The sequence below is a fragment of the Crocodylus siamensis genome, chromosome 8, assembly GCF_052110815.1.
Source record: "Crocodylus siamensis isolate JL-2025a chromosome 8, ASM5211081v1, whole genome shotgun sequence".
NCBI lineage: Eukaryota > Metazoa > Chordata > Crocodylia > Crocodylidae > Crocodylus > Crocodylus siamensis.
In genome coordinates, this window is record NC_143402.1 from 11,304,054 (window position 1) to 11,328,512 (window position 24,459).

Below are 24,459 nucleotides of genomic sequence, written 5' to 3' on the forward strand. Positions count from 1 at the left end.
TTTCTCTACCTTTCTGCCTCTTCTCTAATTTAGATAGTGGAACCACAGCTGGAAGGTTGGGAAGGGAACTTCTTAGTACTACACGTGACCTTGAATATGTCTGATCATGCAAAAGCTAGGTCACTTCCAAATAAAAAAGTATCACCAATCATTAATGCGCTATTGACACTTACTAGCATCACTCAATCATCCTTATTACTGTAAAAAATTACTGCCTTAATGAAAGTGCAGTCAAGTTTAATTCACAAGTTTATTGTATAGGCCACCACATCATAAAAATCCTTTCAAGTTTGTACTTCACACACATGGTAAAAAGGAGCAAAACACAAAAAGATGAAAGACTATGGAAACAAAAACCTGAATAGTCATTCATTGTCCTGTTTTCCTAAGCCAGCCTATTTCAAAAGAAAACCTTGTTTCAAAAGTCATTTGATTAAACTAAATGTCTTGTTTGGATGGAAAAGGAAAGAATGCCAATCACAAGTTGGATTTTGGCTAAACAGTCCTTTTCATTAAGCTTATTTTTTGTGCAACAGTAAACATGGGGAAGCTGCACCGAAGAGAAACAGAAAATAAAGTAAAAAGTAAATATTTCTTCCTTCCATTTACACATTAGATGCAACCATGGGCAGATGCAGGATTTATTAAAGGGGGTGTGTGGCACCCCACCCTTCAAACTAATTGGGGGGTGGGGGTAAGGTGTAGCTGGTGCCGCCAGGGCACCTGGAGACACTGGGCAGGTAGGCAGGGGGCAGGCAGTGAAAGGAGGAACCTGCATGTCCCTGCTGCTGAGTCCTGCAGAGCCCAGTGCCCTGCCCAGCTGGGTGTCTCTCCGTGCTGGGATCAGCAGAGGTAGGGGCAATGTGTCTACACTACTGCTCCCCCCTGGACCCACGCCTGGAGGCAATATATGAGCCAGTTCATGAATATCTTATTTTTAATCTCAACAAGGTCTGTGAGCATCATTTTCCCATGTCATCCTGCATATTCTTGCAACCCTATGCTTCTTTCTCATGTGTGGAGTCAAGCATCTTGTCTTCTTTTCATCCCCTTCATCTGGGAAGGACCTTGAAAAAACCTTTGAAATGGAAATGCTGTAGATAGCAGCTAGTGCTGCACTGGTTAGAGTAGACTACATTAACCAGCAGAAGATTTAGGAACTTCTGTTACAGGTTTTTAGTCAATTCATTTATGAATTTAGAACACCTTGAAAAAAATGCCAAGACAAGATGCATTTTGATTCTTTTAAGCTTGCGTTTATTCCATATTTAATTAAGGACTACAAATTGTAAGTAGGGGAAAGAAACTGGAAGGGGGAAGGGCCACATATTGGGAAGGCAGAATTTGCAAGCTATCTTGGAGTAAATGAGCCTTTTTTTATTGATTTGGATTTAATTATCTGTCCCGCTCCAGGAAGCAAAAATATCTGATTGCAACTGTTCACAAAAGCTAAACTAAAACTCTCTGGGGAAATTCAAGTTGTTTTCCAAAAACTTCCTCTCATAATTCAGTGACGAAACTCTAGGTGAAATTCTAGCGGGTTGAATTTTTGTCTCCTCTGGTAGGAGTCCCACACTGTGCCGGTCCTCTTGGCTTGTTAGGAATGTGGCATTATCTTATTTTGAAGCCAACAGTATGTGAATCTAGAGGTCCCCTCTGGCCCTTATAGAGTCAGCTACTGAATGTGAGAGGTTAAATGGGTGAGTACCTGCAATAATGTGGAGGGATAAAGCAGGATGGGTTGTGAAAGAGAGGAGACCTACTGTTCCTGGTTTAATATAGCAGCATGTGTGGAAGCCCCCCCGAAAGTTCACACTTTCTTAGAAACGAAGGATTTAATCATCACAACGTCCTCCTAATATTAAGATATTTTTTTCAGAGGCTGTTTGGAAGTGTAGCTAAAGTGTCTTCTATCACTTCCCTTGAAGCACTGTTTGGCAGCATTTAAAAATGTTACATAGATCCGTGTGGTAGCTTACAAGAAGTTGAAGTCCATTTTTGCTGAGCGCATAAGCAGTATCAGTCCACTACAATAAGCAAGAGGCTCTTCAGGGTTCACAGTTAATCTGTATGCAGTTTATCTGTCCCTATTTTGAGTTCTTAATTAAAACTTACCATAGCAATTAGACGGTGAATAAGTTCTCTAATGATAAGGTATCTGTCATTCTAGGGAGCAGCTCCATACTTTATTTCATTATCTATGTCCTTGTATATTTTCATTTACTATATGAAAAAAAAAGGATGAAACCTTGTGTTACAAAGAAGAATCTTTTGAGACTAGGCTTCCCAAAAGAGGCTAAAAGTATTAGATGCCTAATGCAGGTGTGACAACAAATGAATCGGGTACCTCTTACTTCCTTGCACAATTTTTACTGTCCCTTTAATATATAAGGGCCATCACACTGTAGAGTTGGCGCTCTAGAGTTGTGTGGTTTGCTCCCCCTGTTGGCACTGGAGCCAGACACCTTGTTTGGGGAGGACTTAAAACCCCTCAGGCCTACCATGACCTCTCCATTGGATAACAAGCAAATTGTATTGATACAGAGTAATAGCAGATAAGAATAATGCAAGCAGTTCTTATATCTACCAGTCCCAGCGTTCACAGAGACAAGGGACATCTGGCTAATACGCGAGCTTAACTCTGCGGTTCTCTCTTGAATGTCAGATGTCGACAGCCTGGAGGTTGGAGGCCAAAGCCCACCCCTGCCCCAGTGGAGTGGGTAATAGGTCTGGTGGTGTGCCCTCTGTCCATGGTGGGCTCAGGTTCCCTTCCTGGGGATCTTTTCCTGCTCTAAAATCTCTCCTTTTGGATTCTTTCTCTCCTCTGATGACTTCATTTTTGGACATCATTGATTGGTGTCTCAGTGGTAGTCATACCATCCACGTTCTGTCCTGCTAGCATATTTCCTCGTGTCACAGGGTGCTGAAGTGCTTGCTCCTATAGAAGGACAGGTGTTGGTTGCCGGGGCAACCACAGGGGTCAGCTGACCAGGCGGGGGCAGGGCCTGGTGTATATAAACAAGCTAGGCTGAGACCAGGGTCAGTTCTCCTCTGGCAGCTGATGGAGTAAGAGCTCTGTTGAAGCATGGCAGCCTATAGAAGCTGAGGGCCTGAATCAGCTCCCGAGTGAGGAGGCTGGGTGAAGGAAACCCTGGTAGGGATTTTGAGATGATAAGCTACCAGATGGTTTGGGGTCGCATTTGAGCCAGGAGGCTTTGTTTGAGTTATAGCCGGTTGGCTCGTGTCATTCTGTTTGTTCGTTGTTTGTAAATACACCGGAGGACTGGGTGAGGCTGTAGGAGTTGGAGGAGGCCTCATAGGAGCTCCCCAGTAGTGTGGGGGTTCCTGGTGCCAGAGAGGGCACAGTAGTTAGGGGATGTACTGACCCCAACCCTGAGAAGGGGGTTCAGTGGACTGAAGGGCCAGGTAAGGCCGAGGCTGCCTGAGCCCAATTGTGGGAAGCCCCAGCGGGGCGTAGGACCCGAGAAGGGGGTCTGGAGGCCAGGCACGGCTACGGCCACCTGAACCTCAGTTGCGGGAGCCGCGAAACAGGCCCCAGTGCAGGCGATGTGATCGCGGAGACAGGCCCCAGTGGGGCAGTGCTGTGTGGGGAAAAACCCCAGGGAGGGCGATCGTACACAGACCGCAGGGAAAAGGCCCAGGGTGGGCAGCAGCCACGGGAGAAGCTAGGGAGTGCCCGTGAGGGTGCATAGGCGAATAGCCCAAAGGGGGCACGCAAGAATAGAAGCCCAGCGAAGGCGTGCAGGAATAAGACCCTAGAGAGGGTGAGAGTACTGGGAGAAGCCCCAGAGAGGGCGCAAGCATACAGAGGAGCCCCGGAGAAGGCGCGAGCCCAGAGAGAAGCCTGGAGAGGGTGAGCGTACAGAGAGGCCCCGGAGAGGGTGCGGGCTTGGAGAGAGGCAGGCCCGGAGGACATCTGCAAGGGCGCGGGCAATAGTAAGTTGATCCAATAACGTTCGGTACACCTGAGAGGCTTGGGGCATGGTATAAGGGGTGGTAGGAGCCACGCATAGCCCGTAGGGCTGGGTGCACCAAATCACTCTACACAGAACAGGGACCAGGATAAATAAGAGCACCGTGTCCAGGGGGAGAAGAAGGCAGCCTCCCTTAGAATACAGATACCATCAAAGTCGTGGTGGGTGAGAATGAGGGTGCTTGACAGACAACTTGGTATGGTAGGGGGCACCGGGAGAGATCATGGCCGCTCCTGGGTCCCCGCCCTGTGACACCTTGTCTCACAAACCCATCACATGCACACGTCCTAATTTAGTTCTTTCCGGTGTTGTCCTAATTTAGTCTGTCCCCCAAAACCGGAAATCCCAAGGGCTTTGCAGCTGGGCACTGTGATCTCGTGCCACCTTATCTCATGTTATGGAACACAGTGGTACATGATTTCAATTTCCCAGCCTGTGTGTCTGCTTGCTGCTTGCCTGTGTCAGACACAGTGGGCCTTGAAGATACTTTGTCACAAACAGGTTTTTAGAAATCACTTACCCCTTGCCATTGCCCTAAACCATTTTTCTAATGCATATCTACTTTACCTACAAGCCAGATCCCAAAAACAAACCTCTACATACCATTTTCTAGCCATCACCCCTGTATGTAACGGTGGCTGCTTCAGGGGCTGACAGGTATGTATGCTCTGAGCATGTCTTCAGGATGAGCCACACAGACAAACTGGATGTTCACCTGCCCTGTTTGAGAAGTCCTCTTAGGTGCCGCTGGGGTGTTGGCTTAAGCCCAGGTTCCAGCAGTTCAATAACTGTGAGACACATTAATGAGATGCCTTTGCAGATACCAGGTGGTGGCGACATAAGTGTCTAAGAGACTTAGGTGCCTATGGGCTTAAATGGCAGTTCAGTGGCAAATTTGAAAATGTCAGTGATGCTTCAGTGGTGGATTTAGAGGACTAACGAGGCATATTAGGATCTGGGCCTTGTATTCATTTGAAAGGTCCACTGTCCACATTTCACACTCTCTTGCCTGTTCCTGAGATCTAGCAGTCTCTTCTACTTCTGATATGCTAATTGTTATACAGCTTGCAAAGCAAAATGACTGGACACTGCTGAATAGGAACTAATGAGCTGGGAAGAGATGTGCTTATGAAGATGCAGATAGTATGGACAAATGTTGAATGGCCGTGCAACTCTTGCTGAATCAGTCATCGTCTTCATGCAACGCAGTGCTGCCTGGGTGACTGAAAAATGATTTGGTTTCACTAAGACACAAGATAAATAAAAACCACCCAAGAGTTGTCTGAAAATCTGGATGTAAAATAGGAAGATCAAAAGGATTGCAGATTAATCAAACTGTGACTTTTTGCTCCTTTATATTTTTACAGCTGTCACTTATGTGTGTGGAGAGTCTGCCTCAGGCCATTTTTAAAGTAGTATGACCACATTTTATAGTGCTTGTCAAAATCAAAAGACACCATCACTTCCCATCTATCTTAAAATATTATTACACCTTCCCTCTCCTGACAGCTTTACTATGATATATGGTTCTGAAGAAGCTTTCCCAAATATTTCCAGCCTAAACTTATATGTTTCAGAACACTGAACAATTTAGCTTTACGTGCCTACTTTCCTTCACTCCTATTTTCCCATGCAATCACATTACCTATTTTTCCATATCATGTCTCTTGAGGCTGGAAGCTGAAGTGTTAATGTACAAATTGACATAAACTAAAAGCAACAATTTGAACACATCCACTTTCTGATGTAGTCCATATTTTAAATAGGTATTTGCCACTTGGGCTCAGCTCTACATAATACCTAGAATACCATTTGCAGCCCATCTGGATCCAAGAGACACCGCAATGCCTAATGAGTCTCAGGAGACAGGTTCAAAATAAGCAAAAGGAAGCAGTTGTTTTACATACCACATAATTTGCTTGTGGCACTCATTGCCATGGGAGGTTGCAGAGGCAGAGAGTATAGCCAGGTTAAAAAAAGGACTAAACAAATTGATAGAAGATAGAACCATTAAACAAAACAGTCAGGGATGTATCCTCTGCCATCCCTAAACCAACATTGGCTAATGCCAAGGAGGACGTGACAAGGGGATGGATTACACTAGGGCTACAAACAGATGTTGCATTAGTCCTGGGGTAAGCCATTTTATCTCGGGACAAAGTACAATCATTCAAACATCCATGCCCGTTCTCCCAGAATAAATCCTAAAAGGTTCCTTGGTTAAGAAGTACTAACAGTTTATCCTGAGACATTACAAAGTGCATTTGGACAGTTACCCAAAATTGCTTCATTGAATCAACGGCAGAAAAGTGGCAGTGCATTTGGCCATTCACTGAACATGAATTGGAAGGGTGGTATGGGTACAGACCAACCGTAGGATACTTCTAGTCCAGGACAAATGCAGGCACAACTTGCCCAAGGACAAATGCAACATTTATTCCTAGCCTACATATGCCCTGTGCATATACACTCCTTCTAAAGCATCTACCACGTGCCACCGTTGGAGAGGGGATAAGAGGTTAGGTAGATTGGTTTAATACAGTATGGCGCTTATGTTGTTATGCCCTATTTCCACAAGCTTTCTAGTGCTGTTTGGAGAGCTTGGATAAGTTCTGCAGTGAACCTCACAACCTTTTTAGTTTCAGCCTTGGCATACGCTTTCCTGTTCTCATTCTCTAATATAGATGCAACTGAATCGCTGCTGTCATAAAGATGTTTCTGTTTGTTATGATGTGATATAGGACAGGGAAAGTGTAGATTTCATTAGAATTTGTTGTTTAAGTGGTTTTCATTTGATTAAGGATGTAATGGTTTATTTGGCAAATGCAGCATTTTGATTACTTTCCTCCTGGCAATTGCGCTCCTGTCTAATTTGCTAGGCTTGTTTTTTTTTCATAAGAGAATGGAATAAGGCAAAGCTGTCTCAGTGCTGAAAGATTGCTCTACTGACACTACTTCACTTAAATGTGAAGGGAAACAAAGTGTGATAGAAAGGTGATGCACTTTAAAGATGCTGCATTGGCATTGGAAGGAATATATTAGGATTTGTTTTCATCTAGCCTGAATGAGGTTGACAGTTGGATTCCTGAGAGAAGGTGACAGAGGGACCTGGGTTTTGTAGTTCCACTGGTCTTGCATGCAGATCAGGATGTAGGCCTCACAGGCAAATACAAACTGTGTGTAAGCAAAATTTGGTTAAGCGTAAAGGCTTGCATTCAATTGCACAACAGCCACAAACGTTTTGCAGGGTTAGCAGAAGGATGCTAGGGAGTGATATGACCTTACCAAACAGCAAGAAAAGAACTCCATTCTTTGCAGTGCTGGATTTCTACAAAACCACTGTATCTAGTTCGCTGAATGTCAAGGAGAATCATTAACCATTTCCTATACAGTCACTAGAGAGAAATTGAACCAGCAAAAAGAAAGAATTAAGTGTCTAGGAAAGAAGGGATGTTCAGTGCTTATCCAGAAGGTGATCCTTCCATTTAAGGCACTGGTCTGGGACTAAGGTGATTTGGCACTGTGTTCTTTACTGTGCTGTGGGCTGTCTGTGTGACCTTAGTCAACTCACTTAAACTCGACTTGACTAAGACTAAGACTCAAGCCCCTTTTCCCTGCTATTAAATATTGAGATGGACACTTCTCTTTTTTTGGCTTTTTCTTCTTAATTCAGCTCTTTTTCTTAGTTCTGGTCTGTGCATAGTGACATGAGTATAGGTTATGGGTAAATGTTGTGTTTTCCCTCCCAGCGTAGTTATACCAGTGTAGGCCTTGGTGAGGATGCAGTGATAGCAATAGGATGGTGCCCTGTACTGGGATGGGAATAACCTCTATCAGTAAAAGCACATTTGTGCCAGTAAAACTTTATCCAAGCTGGGGTTGTGACACTGTAGCTTTGCTTATAGTGTGCAGGGTGAAACCCTTAGACATCTCTTACTACATGCAGGGTCTAGGAAAAATTGTGCCCAGTTTGGGCTAAGGTATCCATAAGCTGGTACATAACACAAATAGGTAGGAATAATAATGTGTCAAGTAGTGAAGGAGATCATTATACAATGACAGCCAGCCCTATATTTTTCAGTGCCCTGCATAAAGGAAGATCTGCCACAGCCCATCTAACTCCCTCCTGTTGGTGCATTGGTGAGCTCAGTGTTGGCAAATGTGTTTTCTGCTGACTGATGCTTTAAATTGGGGTGGGCAGCAGGGGGCCATGTTTTCCATGGAGACTGGCCTCAGCAGCACTGGCCAGGTGCGTGGCTGGGCAGGGAGCTGCTCCGGGGCCAGGAACTTGTGGTGGTGACAGCGTGGGCACAACTGCGATTTGCTGCCCACATGCCCCGGGCAGGGATTGCAGCTCTGCCCTGGCTCCAGCCCACGCTGTCACTGCTGCAAGATCCCAGGCCTGGCCCTGGAGCAGCTGTCCTCCATAGAAACTCTGGCCTGGGGCTGTCATGGCCCCGCCAGTGCTGGGGTCTCCACGGAAACCAGCTACAGCAATGCGGGCAGGGGCTGCTCGGAAATGGAGTCCGGCCACTGGTTGGATCTGCCATTTTGCCCACCCCTGCTTTAAACAGACATATAGCTTAATGTCACCATCAAACACTGTACTAGGGGCAGGGGGGGAAGGGGGAGAATTTTGTTAATGGCAAGATTTTTCTTGCCTCTCTGTGCTAGCCAGCTCTGATTCTGATCCATTGATTTATGATCCTGAGTGAAAATAAAGAGAGTGGATAGTACCCACAAAGCATAGTGATGATCACAGTACACCTACCTTGGCAGCTAATAGATAGAAACTTGTTCGAAAAGACCCATAAAGGTCTGGAAACGTCTTATAAAGATGTGATAATAGGAAATAGCAGGCTAGAAAAATGGCTCGCCTATGAGTTGTAGTTTGACTGAATGGGGCATACATTTTCAGTAAAGCATGAAAGAAAAAGAATGAATTATGACCATGTTTTACATGCAAGTAATTTCTCTGAGAGCAATTACATGGACTTGCAGAAAAGCTGTTTGTAATATGGAGACAATCAGACAATGTAGCATTGTAGTATATGGGGCACTTTAATATTTTACCTTGTGATAGTATTAAATTCTGGCTGATATTTGGTTTCCTAATCATTTACAAAGCTTTGCTCAATTCTTCTGTCAGATAAAATGACGCCTCAGAAAACAATGAAATAGTCTCCTAGTTCAGTTAAAAAACCCCCCAGATAGTCAAACATGCTAGCCGCCAACCCAACTAACCCCAGCAGGAAAGCAGGCTTGCTTCAGACAAGTTTTTAAATATAGATGCCGATGGGTTTTGGTTGTATTTTGAAGCAAACACCCAGGTTAAAATGAAATCAGCGTTCCTAGGGCACCACTTAAGGATAAAAAGACATGAGTGGTTTTTATATTATTCCCAAACTAAGGGGCTACGGACATTCAGATTTAAGGTTACATGAAAAGAAATTCCAGTATTTGAAGGTGTTGAAATACAGTCAAATGCTCTGAACTACTGCAGTGTTGTATCAGTCTTATCCAATAATAATACTTTCACGATTAAGGCATGTTGTGTTTGTGACATCAGATAAGCTAATGCTTAACATGAGACATGCAGGGGTTTTTCCACATGCCCTCCCCTCATTGTCTCCATGAATAGTGCTTAGTTTGGGGAGAATTACAGCTTCTGTGTCGTTACTTTGCCTTACGGTTGAACACTTGTACCCAGAACCTAGGTATGGCCTTAGACTTTTTTTTTTTGGAATTACCTTTGTTTCTTAAAATTATTAAAAAATCCCAGAGGGCCCTAAATGAGGAGATGGGATTATTTTATCTGATTTGAAGAAACGTCATCCCACCTATTTCAAACCATTTACAAGATGAACTTATAAGGAAAGATTAACTGGTAGACTACAGCATAAGTCAGCCAAAAGTGATGGAGCAGTCATCGGAGTATATCAGTGTTGTTCGTTACTACAGCAGGACAGAGAGGTACTGGGGGGATCTAAACCCTAATTTGCTCATAATGATCTGTTATTTCAGAGGGCTGCATTACAGAGACCAGCGGTAAGTGAAAGTTAGGAAGGTGTGGGTGCTCTTGTCCTAATATATCAATGCTTTAACACAGTGATTCTCAACCAGTGTGCCTTGGCACCCAGGGGTGCCTTGAGATCCTTCCAAGGGTGCGCTGGGGCTCTAAGAAATGTTAGCGCTGCTAGATGTGCAAACACAATTTACAAGATAAATCCAAAGCTTTCAATAGGAATCCAGAGTGTTACAAACTTTCTGACCTGTCGCTCTCCTTCTGAGCTCTTTGCAACAGGAGATTGCGCTATTATTTTTCTGTAGTCAAAAAACAAGTCAAGACTAAGAGCTGGTGTTTTCCAAGAGGTACTTTGGATCTATCCAGGGCTTGAGTCTAAAAAGTGAGGACTGCTGCTTTAATGACTCCCACTATGGCCATGCCTCAGTTCTCTCAGCAGCTTTGTCTTGGTGCAAAGCAGAGCTAAGACACCAGTCCCACCAACATCTGTTGAGGTTATGATGCCCCAGCTGGTGTGCAACGTTCACAGAGCAATGATAATTAGGCTAAACTACCAGCTGGGGTGCATACCCCCGCTATATACCCCTGCCCCAACACAAACAAATGAATTAACTTGGTGGTGTATAGAGTTATAACAATTAGTGACAACAGTGAATAATAACTCATCTTAACTAAACCCAGACTATCTGAAGTACAATGCCTATGCAGTACTTTAATGAATTATATAACTCTATGGAAAATTGGAAGAGTTTATTATTCAGTTAATATCATTTGAAACAAGGAAAAGATGGAAACAGGCTAATTTTTTAAAGACTTGGGTTAATTTTAATTCCTCATGGTTTGTCTTATAAATCATCAGAAAATTCATTCCAGATGCACAGACTAAGTGGGGGATCACACCTGTGATTGTCATGGCACAAAACAATCCCTGTTTTAAAGGATAAAAAAAAAAGAGCTATGGGGATTAGGCTGGTGCTGCCATAAGGTAGGCAGACAAGCAGTGCATTTCTGAGGCTTCTGCAAGACAAGTTGCTGCACATTTTGAAGAGCAATCCAGTTTCCCAGCCCCGAATTACTGAGCTGTCTTTTTTTTTTGCCCCCTTCAACATTTCAGGGCTGTAAAATAAAGTATTTTGTATCATGGCAATTATTGTGAACTAAGCAGCTTCAATTTATAAGGTCCCCTGGGGCCTGTATTCAAACAAGAATGGACAGAAACAGCAGGTGAGTGTTTTCCTAAACTTGGAAATAATTGCTTGTCTTTCTGTGCCTAATTTGTGACAGGGGAATGGTGACTAGATGACAATTAAAATTTTCAGTGTTTCTCATTTGCATTATTCAACAGAATGAAGAATACTTCCTCTTCCTCCGTCCTCCAGAGCAAAACACAACACAACACAACACAACCGGGTATTGGGAAAGACAGACAACCTCCTGGCTATGTTAGGTGAATGCAAGCCGGTCACACCTGTGTTCAGTTTATTGCGTGGTTCACCAATTGGCACCAAAGCTTATAGTCTTGGTACAGGGCAACCACAGGACTGAACGACTCTCTGATCCGCCTTTTGGCCTACGCTCAAAAAGCAGGAGAACTTCCTTAATGGCCGGCCCGCGTCATCTCCTGCAGAGGTACAAGTAAACACAACCTTGACTTGTGTTTGGAAGAGGGTGGAAGACCCATCTTTTTGCCTGAGCTCCACTTCAGGTAAATACTAACCTTCATGCTTATGTCGGTCAGATCTCAGTGGGACTTAACTATTTGTCTGTAGGCAGTCAGAAGCACCCCCAGCAGTATTGCCTGCTCCAGTATTCAAAAATCTTACCTCTGGAAAATCAGAAGAGTGGCCTAGAATATAATGGGATTTTAAAAATAATACATGTTGTTTACTTTTTATTTGCTTTTCATCTTGGAGGGTTTAATTTCATAGGATCTACCTTTTTCCTCCCGGCCACGAGGGAGAAAACTAAATTCTTTAAAAATTGGTGAAAAGTTTGAGTGCCTGATAACACCTTGAGCACTAAAATAATACCCCTTCCCTTCCCCCCCGCCCCGATTATGGCTAGTTTCAACCATTGTTTGATGCAGAGACCTTTATAATGCGCTCTGAAAATAACAGCCTGGCTTGAATGATTTGGAACATTTCATGCACTTTAAAAAAAGAGCAAGCGTTGAGGTGGAAGGCTGCTCTCAACACACTGTTCTTTTCTACTGTCTGCATTATTGTAGGATATATCACTTTTGAAAAACTTCAATTACAGCACATATGTCAGGGGAAAGCCAATAAAGATAAACTAACTTTTTCTTATATTTAACATATAAATGTTTTATTATATAAAAGTACTTAAAGCGTGCTCACTTCATCCTATCTGCAGCGGAAAAAAAAGAGGGGAAAGAAAATCAGTGCATTCTAGGAAGCAGAAAATTTTTTAATTAAAAATGCCAGGCTAATTTGTTTCACACTCTGAGCCACTGATATTTTGCCGTTGGGCTGTTGTGTAGACTTGTCTGCCATTTGTCTGAATATATTCTGAATATAAATAACTATAATTTTCACGCTTGTCTTTTCCTGCAGTTTGTCAAAATGGTTGGCTATAACATCAAATTAATTTCATATCTAGCGAGCAGGTTTTAAGACGGAGGCTCTTCAACACCAAATTATTTTATCTTTTATAAAAAAGAAACGTACAAAATAGCTTTACATAAAGCTCCCATACTCCATAGATATTTGATAGGGAGCTCAAAAATATACTCCTAAGCAAGCTGCTTGCTCTCCGGCAGATCCACTAGAAGCAGCATTGTGCTGCTGGGGGAGGCTGAACTGGTACAGGTACAGGAGTTATACTTATTGCACGGTCTTCTCTTCTCAGGTCTCTACGCTACATTTGACCATTGTGTTACAAATGCTTGTGCTCATTTATTGTACTTGGCAAGATCTTCCATTGTAAGTGTGCCTTCAAGCAGCAGGCATTGCAGCAGGCGTTGTATAGTTTGTGGCTCTGTGCCGCAGTCACAAGTGGCTGAACCGGTGGTATAGCCCCACTTCTCTATTAGTTCTTTGGAATATCTGACTCTGGTATGTAGGTGGTTGAGACATCGCCACCTTTGCCATGGTTTGACAGTCCCTGGTGGTAAGGACTCGGCTGCTGGAATGTCCATTTTTTGCTGTCCGGTATTTTGCTGTGGTAGGCAAGAAGAAAGCTCTCTACAGATGGTCAGAGCCCATAGATGATGTAAAAATGGGGGACCCTGCTCTAAATAACCCTGGATGGATGTGGTATCAGATTTCCGCCCTGTAGATTAAAGTGCCATCACGGATATCTGTACCAGATCCCATCATAACTCATGGCAGGTTGCATCCTGCTGATGTCCCATGAAACATTGTGGCATCCTGCTTGCCTAGGACAGAGCTTGTGTGGTCTGCCTGAGCGCCAGCCACCCTCACCCTGGGGCTGTCACTGGCAAGAAGCTCCTGTTTCCAACCCCCCACCCCTTGTTCCCCCCGGTCAGCTATGACTCACGGCCCGGTATGACTGATCAGCGTGCGGATTCCATCTACCCCATCTGGGCATCTGTAAAGTTTGCAGCTTTTGATTACGTGCTGTGCGGGTTGTGGATGCTGCATTCACACAAGGTGCTGTCCAAGATGTTCATCGTGTACAGTGTTGTTTGTGAAGCATCCGTATCCAGAGCTCAATCTGCTCAGCTGAGGAGGCCTCAGGGGAGGGCAGCAGGGTGGGGAGCCCAAGTCCACAGCAGGCAGCGTGCACCCACCCTGCACACAGATCTGGGGGGCACGGGTCCCCCATACCTTCCTAGAGGTGCATGCAGTGGCAGAGAGCTAGCCTGCCCCCCAAATAAGCCACATGTGGCCCTGTCATGCACCCTGCTGGGGCTTTGCAGCCATGCATTGCAGCCCTGGCCACCATGCACTGGCTGGGCAGCAGCTCCAGCTTCAGCCCTGCCCAACTCTCTCCCTCTCTATGGGGGTCTCAATGCCCCCTCACCCCTCAGACTTACCTGCGGTAGCTGCTCTCCCGGCTGCCTGTACATGGCACTCTCTGCCTGACCGCCTTCCTCCTGCTCTCCCCAGCCCCTTGCAGGCTGGAACTCAGCCAGCCTTCAGATTGCTCTTCGCAGAACTGCAACATCTGCGTGTTCCTCTGTTTAAAATGAGAAATCCACATTTTTTCCTCGGGTAATAGGGGAAATCTGCATTTTTTCCTCCGTTTTCCCATGAGAAATGGAAAACCCAGATCCCTGGTTATGATGCTGATATATTGATGCTCATCACTCACCCTGTGCCTTTCAAACAACACCCCCTAACCCCTGAGCCACTAGCTTGGGATGAAGCAGAAGAACTGGCATCAGTCCCTCCTACTGTTGTAGCACAGACTGATAAGCCCCCAACATTGAGTTAGGGTTACCATATATCTGGGTTTTCCTGGACATGTCCTCTTTTTGGGTCCTCTGATCTCCATCCAGGTGGTTTTTTGAAATGCGAACAAATCTCTGGAATTTTGCTCTGTTCTGCTGGTGGGAGCTGGGGGAGGGCAATTAGAGGCAGCGGATGACTTCTAGGCCTGCAAAACTGAGAATAAGCTTTCTCAAAGGATTCCTGCTAACTCCCAGGGAAGAAATATCATGGGAACACTTTGCCTCATGTTATTTATGATGCTGTGCTTAAAGACTAAGATCTGAGTGCACAGCTGCTTAAAATTGGAAGTGGGGAACGAAAGCTAATCCGGCTTCTGCGGATCTTGGGGAAAAGGTTACTATGAGAAGGTAGTGACAACTTCTTGTGGGAGTAGGTGCCTTATATCCAAATCAGTATATACATCCTTATTTCTTCTTCCCTTAGTAATTTCTTCAGCATTCAAAATACTGTTTTGACTCTACCAGTCCTGTGTTCTTTGTATATCCAATGTGGTATAACCTTGTTATTGGGTTAAGTCAACTTTGTGAGAGAACTTGTCATAGGTTTTGTGAGTCCCTGACTCAGGGACACGCTGATTAGTTAATAAGGTCACTGAAACTGTAAGAAATCTGTTGCAGCAGGCTGAAATCGGAGGGTTGCATACCAGTGGCAACTCTGTGTATTAATATGATTGGTGAGTAGCTGATTTGTGATAAAATTGGACACAGGTGTAAAGCTATTCATGCATGTAACAAGAAAAGGCTTGTGCCATTGCATCAGGTGCCTGGAGTCTTTCAGAGTACTGGGCCAAACTTGGTGATGTTGAAAAGTGGGGTTTTTTTTTTGGTTTTTTTTTTTGCAAATCAGTCCCATGGAAGAAAAAGTCTTCAGTGAGGGCCTGTGCTATATTCTCCTTCCTCTGCACCTGGTATCATTAAAATGCCAGCTGAGTTACATGATAGATTTGCATTTGTCAAAAGTATGGGTGGCAATAGTGGATCATGGGTTATAGTGCTCTGGGAGTAGTACCAATCTGATCTTCTAGCCACCCATCTTAAATACAAGCAGAAAATGACACTAGTGTATACGAAAAGTATGCAAGTGTTGGGGAGCACCTTGGAGAAATACAGCTCCTCCATCTCCCTCAGGCAAAATTAGTATTAGCCTGTCAGATGGTGCAACTGGCCTGTGAGAGATTTGGAAAGGCAAAAACCAAACCAAAAAAAATAGTAGTATTCATGTTAGTACATGAATAATCCCTGAGATGCTGTGTGTAAGACCCTGGGGAGAGAGAGGATTCATCTTATTATCAGCAGTCAGTGGATAGGTTGCTGGCTTTTCATCGTTAGCAGAAGGCAAGGAGGTTTCTTACCCAGCAACCTTGAGGAGGGACACTTTCATAGATAGACCCAGAGTTATGTTTCATGCAGTGCTCTGAGGATGGAGCCACTGAAATCACAGGTGTGCAAGCTAATGAGGTGTTAATTGGCTAGCAGGAGAATATAAACAGGAAGTTCTCCTGTGTATTGCTGAAGTAAGTACCTCTGATAAGCTTTGAAATGCAAGCAAGTCTGTTGTTGGGCTAATGCTGCTTTTAGACATCCTTAATGCCTTGGACTACATTTGAGAAGCTTGGTAAATAACTGAATGGTCTCCTCCTTAACCATTATGCTTTGCTAATTAGTCTCTGATTTGAAGGGAAATTTGGGATCTGCCTTAACTGACTGAGAACTTGTTTGTGCATTCTCACAAATGTGTTAATTTAGCTGTTCAGAATTTCTTTAACAGGCAAGTGTGTAGGAAACATGATTACTATTGATGGACAAATCTGCTGCTCTGACAGCTATCCTGTTTATTGTGGCTGGCTCTGTGTTGAAAGCTATAGGCAAAATATTGTTGCCCTGCCTTTCTGTTAGGGTAGTTAACTTCTGACTTGTTTTTATGCCTTTTATTGACAGATTTTCTTTTTGGGATAATACCTTTCTTGCATCCTTTCTTCCTATTCTCCATCCACAAAGGCTCTTGGGATCCTTTGGTTTAACTTCATTGTCTCTTTACTGCATGTACATGCTCATGGCTGCTAGGCAGCCTGGAAAGCAGCTCCCTTGGTAAGTGAGGAGGGGGAATTGAGGACCCCGTAGGGAGGCAGGGAGTTGAGCAGGGCTGGGGCTGCTTTCTAGCTGCGTGGTAGATGGGGCTTGGGGCCTGGGGCCACAATACGTGACTGCAGGGCACCAGCAGGGAGTGGGATGGGGCTGCTGGTGGCTGGTCCAGGGAGCAGGGGGGTGGGGCTGGGCCCCCTCCCCACTCTGTGCACTCCTGGGGTCCAGGGGATCCAGGCCCCACTGATCTGTATGGGGGGTGGGGATGGGCATGGGCGGCGGGCTCGGTTAGCCTCCACAGCCCAGTGGGTGCGACCTGGCACAGCGGGGCCACGCGGGGATCTTCTTGCCGCTGTGAGCTCTGCACTGCCCTGGTGAAGCGTCCCCTGCGTGTGCAGCAGCAGGGAGGGGCACAACCCCGTGCCACCGTGCCTGTGGCTGCCAGGCATTGAGGGGACACATCACTAGGGCAGCGTGGAGCTCACAGCACCAAGGAGATCCCTGTGGCCTCATTCCCTGCAGCGCTGGGTCACACCTGCCTGCCTGGGGGAGGGCAGCACGGTGGGAGCCTGAGCCTGCAGTGGGCAGTTCGCTCCATCCCTGCCCGGTGCACAGATCTGGGGGGCGTGGATCGCTCCTGCCCCACACAGGAGTGCGCTCAGGGGCGGGGAGCTGGCCCCTCTTCCTGCCCAAGCCCACAGCGGGGGTGAGGGGAAAAGGACCTGGCCCCCTTGTGCTGCAGCAGCTTCTACCTCCTGCCAGGGGCAGGGGGCTATGGACCCAGGTCCCTGGCTCCATAGCCCTGGTGGCATGGGGCCCCCTCCGGCAGGGCTGTTGCTGGGGGAGTGAGGGGCACTAGCAGGGCCAGGGGGCTATGGGGGTGGGGTGGAGTGGAGTGAGTGGCATCAGTGGGGGAGGGAGGGGCCTTTCATTTTAATCATGGATTTTGGGAGTTTTATCAGAGAATTTGTGATTCTTTCTTACTTATTTTTTATCAGGGAAAACCAGGATCCCTGATTTTTGCCACCTATCATTAGTGATCTCCTCCCTTGTGATGTATTTTGAAATAGTTTTGGATGAAAAGTACTGTAGAAAAGCTAGATATACACTTGTGCAGTGATATAGCACTATGTGCATCTCAACACGGGGTAACTCTGGAATACAGGTCAGAAGGAGGATCACCTATCCTATCTGCAAACACTTAGGAGCCATTGAGGAACGATGCTTTGCAGGTTGTCTTCGGAGGCCACAAACTATGCCAGTTGAACAGCCCAGGTTTGCTGAAGCCAGAGAGCCCTGGCGACGCTTTCAAAGGACTCTGAGGAGAGCAAAGGCAACACTAGGTTCTGGCACGGGTACTGCTGAGGCTGTCTGGACAAGCAAGGTCTACTTAGGTCACCGATGTGGGGTGGAAGGATGTTGGGTAAGAAAAGCTTGTCTGGAAATGGCTATATTGAAATCTGTTTTCTCTAGAGCTCGCTCTCTTGCTGCTCTGGGGCGAGGAACCTCAGGTAACTGCATCCAGGTAGGTTTGTAGACTGAAGCAGTTGTTGGCTCGGATGGAGTAGTACACCCCACTCTCGGTCTCTGAATGTGTGCCTTTCCCTGGCTCAGGATGAAGCTTTCAATGTTGCAAGGTGCTGGACTTTGAACAACCCTATTTTACAGATGAGGAAACTGAGGCCCAGGGTGTGGAAGGGACTGGCTCTCAGCCACCTCACAGGGTAGTGGCCGATCCAGTGATTGAACTCAAGTTTTCTGAGTCCCAGCTCTATCCATTAGGCTGTGATGCTTCAACACCACCGCAGTACTTGGACCAATATGCAGCATTTGTAAATAGATGAGTATCCTCAAAACCCTCAGTGCATGTTTCACTAGATCTTGGATATTGCTGTCGCTTCACAGCTCTGGCTTGGCCGTTCGACAGTGGGTAGTAGGTATAGCGCAGGCCTGCTCTCTGGGAACGGCGCGGCGTAGCCTATGTGTAGAGTAGAACTGTCTTCACTTGCAGGGAAGGAGTGGGAGCTCCCTGGGTGACCACGCTCATTTCAACAGCGTTGGCTAAGTTCCCCGTGGGATCCCAGATGGATTAGTTTTAGGTCCATTTGAGGTTTGGGTAGTGATGATAAAACTCAGTCCTCATAGGCTTATGCAGCACTTCAGGGATATAAAGTGCTATAGATGTGTGCGCGCTCTGCGCTGTGAGGCAGCTGCATTTCAGTGTTCAGCAGTGCATGAACCTACGCACTCGGGAGACCTGTGAGTGTGACGTGCTTTAAATGTGGAGTCACTGCTGCGGCCTGAAGAAATATGGAATAATGAATGGGTGCCTCCAAATCCACCTTGACGGCTGCTGTCAGCACTGCTACTATCCAGCTGCTTGTTCTCCCTGAACTCAGCAAGGCAGGAGCGAAAGCCAAATGAGGTTGGGGGCTGAGCAGGAGACAACGGGTGCTGCTCTTGCTGATTCCCTTTCCTCCAGCGAAGTGGGATAAAGGGTGTAGCCTAATTGTGACTGTCTGTCTGGTTAATTTTTAAATTGTGTTCCAGTGCCTTGGTCTAGGATCCCAGCATGTTGTAAAGACTCAGTGCAAGTATATGGCCAATCTTCTAGGATCAGATGCCTGTCCTGAGGTGCCCTGTCATTCTGCTTAGCAGAGCTGCTGCTTGAAATAAGAATATTTCTTTCTGCTGTTTGTCCATTCCTGTATTCTTCAACTGCACCCAACCAATTAGTTGGATTGCCGTTATCCCTGAACTGCATGGAACAGGCAGGCAAAATTATTCATTTGTAGCAACTGGATAATTGTTTCCAACGGATTAAATTTGAATAGGTTTTCACTATTTGAAAAATGACCAAAGACATCAGTGTTTACTAAAAAACACTTGCAATTTATCTCTGAAGTAACCATTTGGAGTCTATTACAAATATCTCAACATATAGTAGAATGGATGTTTTGTAGTCCTTCTTTCTGTGGCGGAGTATATCAAAATTCATAACCTTTTTGTTCTTATTTAGCTGTAAGTCACATTTTTCTCCAGACCTACCAAGATACTGACTGTATCACTTTTTCATTAATACAATGACTTCCTATTATAAATCAGAAGGCTTCCGTCCTTGGCTCATGCTCTTTTTATTTTCCATCCATCTAAACAACCTGCAGCTATTACTTGATACGCATCTGAATGTTCTTCTTGTCAAATATGTATTATCACTTTTTTTGTTTAACATAGTGTCTTTCTAGTGCCTTTCACTTTCTGATAGGACCATATGACTTTATAGAATGAAGCCCCTTTAAAACTTTGCTAATTTTATTTTCTTAACTGAACAAAAATTAATGCAACACAGAAATATTGTAAGTACCGTGTAGGATATGCCCCTGTCGGAGCACTATGGGAACAGGGTGATGTAACAGTTGTGAGAAGGTGGTTCATGCACCCCTTTAGTAGTTGACATCCTTACTGATAGCATCACAGAATAACCCAAGGATTATATGGGAAGGGCTATACTCTACTCTTCTCTATGGTAGAAAGAACAGGACTAAAATCTTGGAAAGTTTCTGTTGACATAGGGTTTTGTAACTGCTTGTTATAAAACGTGAAGTTTGGGTATTATTCAACCTGGCAGTATGCATATAACTTTTTTTTTTTCTCCTCCTGCAGCTGTCAAAAGAGCCTCTCTATTTATTAGCGCCTACACTATAGCTGTTTCTGCACTTGCGGTAGATTTAAAACATTAAAAAATGATCTTTAGAAGTGGCAAGCAATATAACGCTGTGTGTCAGCAACACATCCATCATTTCCAAACCCTCTTTAAAAGAAGAAGAAAGATGAAATGTTACACTAATGATATTTGCATGTCTCCTTTTTTTTTTTTTTTTTATACTTTGTTTCTATTGTTGTTCAGTGTCTATCCAGAACACAGGCTTTTGTAAGTAAATGTAGGCCTTCTGTACAAATGTTATGCCAGTTGTAAGCACCTCCTGGAGGATGGTATCTTGTTGCCATGGGAAATTTTTGGCTTTTCCTTTGTCAAGAATGGCTGGTTGGGGTTGTTGTTGTTTGTGGGTTTTTTTAAATGTGAGGGGAGAGGCAACTGTAAGTCTCTCAAACAATATGTAACCTCTTTCCAACTCAAAAAAAAAAATTTAAAAAAAATCTCCACTTGTATGGGAAAATCTTTTGTTTAAAATTTTGTCATGCATCTTATTAAAAGTCTTTTTTCCTCTGACATAATACCAGGGCTCAGAGCTGGGTTTATCTATTTCACTTTGGACTTGAAACTCTTTCTCAGAACAGCTCTCTTACGAGTCATTATTTTATTTTTTCCAGCTCAAGCCAATCTCTGATTCGCCCTTTCTGCCTTTATCCTTCATCCAACTCTCAAAAAGGTTCAGGATAAAAAGGAACACAGAGTTCTTTTACTTTTCTGCTGGGATATGTACATTACTAGAGGGCAGTTCCATCACAGAAAAATGAATTATAAGTAACGGGATTTTATTTACTCACCCTGTAGCATAAGGAGTATATACAAGCCAAGCTTTTACTCTGAAAGTTAAACATCTATAGCTCATGAGGTCTTAAATTTGTTGAGGCCCCTAGCACATGTTGTGTTTCTAACACAGTGAATGCCACCAGGTGGGCATTCAGCTGGGTATGAAGCTGAATGCCCGAAGCGGGCATGAAGATGGGACTCCCGGTTGCATGCCTGCTTTTTAAAAATCCAGTGCCCTGTGAGCTTGATGTTGGAGAGAGGTTCCCAGATACTGGGCTATCTGTGCCGTGGCCTGCAGTTGGGAACCCCAGCTTCGTGCCTGCATTTCTATGCTCCTGGGTACCCAAGGAAGAAGTACCTGGTGAGAGGGGAGCTCCTGGCTCCCTGGCTGTTGCTTCCACGGGCCTGGTTGTTATAGCTGGGGAGCGGAGAGCCTTTTCTCTGTGTAGCTGGGGTTTGAGGAATATTCCCAAGTCTGGCATGGCAGGCCATGTGATTTGGGGAATGGGACTTAAATCTTTCAGACCCCAGTTGTGTGACTGCCTTAATGCCTGCCAGCAGCCCAAGAGCCATCAATGCCCAAAGCCGGTCGAAGTGGATGGAGTGACGGACTTCAGTAGGACCCAAGTTCTCTTTCATAAAGGGTGACGCAATGCCACTGACTCCATGTTAATACGGAAGCATCTTTTTCAAGTGCTGCCTTAACATCTGCTTGTGTTGATTCTCCTGGGCATGCTCTCATTCCTCTTGTGGGCTCATTTGCCTCTCATTTCATCTCTTGTGGCTGGAGATTGCATTCTTAAACTGATCCCTGCTTAATTGTTCTAACACAATTCCTTTCCCAACGGGAGATTGAGGTGCAAATGGAAGAGAGGAACAGATCATGACAGCATCACTCCCCCCCCAAGAATTTCTGTGCAAGACATTTTGGAGTCAGGTCTCGAGGGTGCTTTGTTCATACCTAATCAGACCCAAGTGGTCAGATGTTGGGAAGGAGATAAATGGTCTATGCTGTAGCTTTAGTATAGTGCCCTTCGGTGGGGAATCAGTCCTTCTGAAGAAGGAATGCTAGAAATATTGGAGAGAAGACTTTATCTAAATGGTATTTTGCAATTGTTTAAAGCCAAAACCCAGGCAGGGGATGAAGTGCAATTCTTAGAGTCCACAGACTTGTATCGAGAGGCACCTACTCCCACACTATTTAATACTGCTCTAAAAAACCCTATTTTGTGTGTTCACAGATCCTTGTTTGAGAACCTCTGCTGTTTTGATTTTGAAGGAACATGATCTGGTGCAAGTGGTTGCATTTGTGTTTATATCAGTAATAACGATCACCCCAATCCCATTACCCTCTTCAAGCATCTTTTGTAGGGTGCCTAACGTGGCACATTTAACTTCCTCGTGTGTAAGACTTGCAATTTACTTCTGAATCATAAAGGCTTGCACGCAGCTCTGCCTCCCAAGACACTGCAGCCTGATTCATTTGGAATGCTAGTCACTTGAACCTGATCTGAAGTTGCCTTGTGATTCAATTTTCTGTCTGATGCGTGTCCTGCTGTGTTTTCTGCTCACTCCCCCTTTCTTGTTGGGCTGCGAAGATGGCATCTAATGCTGCTTTGGCCTTTTTTTTTTTTAATTGAGCTTTAATGGTAACTCATTGCTGGGAAAAATGCTTGTATGTTTAAGGACCTGCTTTCTTGAGGCTTCTGGGAGGGGAAAGCACACTTTGTTCTAAGTCTGCCGGTCTCCTCTACTGGCTGGTGGCAGTGAGAGAACGGAGGAACAAATTCATGATCCCATCTCCTTCCAGCCCTAGTATGGTCAAGTTACAGCTCGAGGAGAATGCGAGTCGTCGCAGTGAGGATACTTTTTGGGTTTCCTTGAATACCCCATTTAATGACCACTGAAGCTCTTGCTCAAAATACATGAGCTTTGACTGAGTTTCTAGCCCTCTTGGCCTTTAGTTTTCAAGAAATATTCTAGACAACCAGATTGCTCTTCCCAGGAGCAAATCTTGCCAGCAAACTAAGTGAATATGGCAGAATAGTTGCAGATGGAGACAGGTTTTCAGCGCACAGTCACCAATCATCCCAGGTTTTCAGCCTGGGGAGAAGAATGTACCTTGTGGCTTGTAGGTTCCATCAAACCACCTTGACTGCTAAAGTCGTGACTCAATACTTGTCTTGCTGCAAGCCCAGTTAGCAGGCAATGGACAGGCTGGATATGTAGGCATAGAACAAACAGTCTGAATCATTTTGAGCAAACGATGATCTGCTCGTGGAACAACTGGAGACGAAGAAATAAAGGGCTAAATTCCATAATTACTTCTGAATCCATCGCAAACTACTTGCACCAGTCAATAGAAGCAAAGCACTTCAAGCTGAGAAACTCGCACGTTTCTCTCACGTCCGGTCGAGAATTCTTCTCTCCTTTTGAGGGCAAACCTGGCTGTGGTGCTACCTGGGCCTTCACAATGTATACCCTCAGTTCCTCCTTCTGGTTCTGCAGATTCTAGCGCAGTCTCTTCTGCCTCTAACAAAGGCTGTGCAGTCCTGATGCTGGACTGGCCTGCTTTCTTCTTGCTTTGCATGGTCTCTTACTACTTAAGTGTTGAGCATATAACGACTAAATGTACCCTTCAGCCTTTAGATGTGTGCTGGTAGAGCTGCACTCTCACATTGCAATGTGCCCCGATGCTACCAGAACTGACGTCTGTGCATTTTTTCTTTCATGAGCAGTAATTCTTTGAATCAAGTGAGACTGGATACTTGAGTCTTTGCAGGATGAGAGATTTGGGTAGCTTCCTTTCATGTTTGCTCCACACAGATATTTAAAGTAGTTATGACAGAAGTCTCTTACCTTGCCTATACAAATAGCAAGGTTTCTGCACCATGGTGTAGCTGCTGGGACATAGTAATTTCCACTTGAATAACCATGTCTGTATTAACACACCCAATTTCTCTTCTGGCTTATGCTTTCCCATATTTTTTTTTTACTTATTTTTAGCGAGACAAAATATCTCCCCTCCCCACCCCCCTCGGTTTAGCTTTCTTTAACAAAAAGCAATGTTTGATATTTAACAGACAGAAACATGAATAGCTCTGGATAGCTTAACCTTCCCCAGTCTACCTGTCTTCTGTTACTAGGTCAGTAAATCTGGCTCTGTCACAGGCAGTACAATGGGATGAAGTTCATGCAGTTTGACTTTCAGCCTCGATGGGAGTTGAGGAGTTATAGGTGCCTGGGACCTCCTGAAAATCAGGTGGGTGCTGTCTGTTTATGTAAAATACAATTTTATATAAAAATTACAATTTGAGAACAATGTGATGGGCGCTAAGCAGTTCCGTGAAAAGCAAAATGTGACGACAAGTACTAACAGTAAAACCAAATCCCTGTTTGGCATATGAGGAACTCTTCAGAAGCGCAT

General features: G+C 44.9%; 1 long non-coding RNA gene across 1 annotated transcript in view; it reads left to right on the forward strand.

The window, feature by feature from the left end:
- Positions 1 to 24,459, forward strand: part of LOC149858091 (uncharacterized) — a 293,765-nt gene that overhangs the window by 157,221 nt on the left and 112,085 nt on the right. The window contains exon 6 of the long non-coding RNA XR_016443801.1: positions 11,366 to 11,725. This is a non-coding gene — a long non-coding RNA (uncharacterized LOC149858091). The remainder of the gene's footprint in view (positions 1 to 11,365; positions 11,726 to 24,459) is intronic.